At 46.7% G+C, this 1,795-nt stretch overlaps 1 pseudogene; it reads left to right on the forward strand.

The window, feature by feature from the left end:
• Nucleotides 1-455: 455 nt before the first annotated feature.
• Nucleotides 456-1,551, forward strand: LOC115306308 (annotated as a pseudogene).
• Nucleotides 1,552-1,795: the final 244 nt, after the last annotated feature.

Genomic DNA, 1,795 nt, shown 5'->3' on the forward strand with positions numbered 1-1,795 from the left:
AACGATGCTCAACATCACTCATCATCAGGGAAACACAAATCAAAACCACACTGAGATACCACCTCACGCCAGTCAGAGTGGCTAAAATGAACAAATCAAGAGACTATAGATGCTGGCGAGGGTGTGGAGAGACGGGCACCCTCCTACACTGTTGGTGGGAATGTAAACTGGTGCAGCCACTCTGGAAAACAGTGTGGAGCTTCCTCAAAAACTATCCATAGAACTCCCTAATGACCCAGCAATAGCACTGATAGAGATTTACCCAAGGGATACAGAAGTGCTGATGCATAGGAGCACATGTACCCCATGTTCATAGCAGCACTGTCAACAATAGCCAAAACATGGAAAGAGCCTAAATGTCCATCACCTGATGAACAGATCAAGAAGATGTGGTATACAATCGGGCCGCAAGCTTAGCTGCGCCCGCCGCCCGCCGCCTGCCCAGCCTCCAGACCATGGACCCCCACAAAGTGAGCGAGCTTCGGGCCTTCGTGAAAATGTGTAAGCAGGACCCGAGCGTTCTGCACACCGAGGAAATGTGCTTCCTGCGGGAGTGGGTGGAGAGCATGGGGTGTAAAATACCACCTGCTACTCATAAAACTAAATCAGAAGACCATATCAAGGAAGAAAAAACTGATACAAAGAAGGAGGAAGAAAACATAAAGACAGATGAACCATCGAGTGAGGAAAGTGATCTAGAAATTGACAATGAGGGTGTGATTGAGCCAGATACTGATGCCCCTCAAGAAATGGGGGATGAAAATGTAGAGATAACTGAGGAAATGATGGATCAGGCAAATGATAAAAAAAGTGGCTGCCATTGATGCCCTAAATGACGGAGAACTACAGAAAGCCATTGACTTGTTCACAGATGCCATCTCTCTCCAAGAGAGCCAGTGTCTTCATCAAATTACAGAAGCCAAATGCTGCCATACGAGACTGTGACAGAGCTATTGAAATAAATCCTGATTCAGCTCAGCCTTACAAGCGGCGAGGGAAAGCACACAGACTTCTGGGCCATTGGGAAGAAGCAGCGCATGATCTTGCTCTTGCCTGTAAACTGGATTATGATGAAGACGCTAGTGCGATGTTGAAAGAAGTTCAGCCGAGGGCCCAGAAAATTGCTGAACATTGGAGAAAGTATGAGCGAAAACGTGAAGAGTGAGAGATCAAAGAAAGAATAGGGTTAAGAAGGCTCGGGAAGAACATGAGAGAGCCCAGAGGGAGGAAGAAGCCAGATGACAATCAGGAGCTCAGTATGGCTCTTTCCCAGGTGGCTTTCCTGGGGGAATGCCTGGCAGTTTTCCAGGAGGCATGCCTGGAATGGCAGGGGGAATGCCTGGAATGGCCGGAATGCCTGGGCTCAATGAAATTCTTAGTGACCCAGAGGTTCTGGCAGCCATGCAGGATCCAGAAGTTATGGTGGCCTTCCAGGATGTGGCCTGGAACCCAGCAAATATGTCAAAATATCAGAGCAACCCAAAGGTTATGAATCTCATCAGTAAATTGTCAGCCAAATTTGGAGGTCAAGCATAATGCCCTTCTGACGAATAAAGCCCTTGCTGAAGGAAAAGCAACTTCAATCACCTATTGGATGTCGCAATAATACAAACCAGTGTACCTCTGACCTTCTCGTGGAGAAAGCTGGGGTGCTGTGCAGATAATCCTACCCCTCTGCCCCACACGCAACTGAGACAGTTTACAGTGGTTTGCCATTAGGGTTTTCATTCAGATAATGTTTTCCTACTAGGAATTGCAAACTTTAAACACTTTTTAAACCTTAAAAATATTTAAA

Source organism: Suricata suricatta, chromosome 1, assembly GCF_006229205.1.
Source record: "Suricata suricatta isolate VVHF042 chromosome 1, meerkat_22Aug2017_6uvM2_HiC, whole genome shotgun sequence".
In the NCBI taxonomy this organism is placed as follows: domain Eukaryota; kingdom Metazoa; phylum Chordata; class Mammalia; order Carnivora; family Herpestidae; genus Suricata; species Suricata suricatta.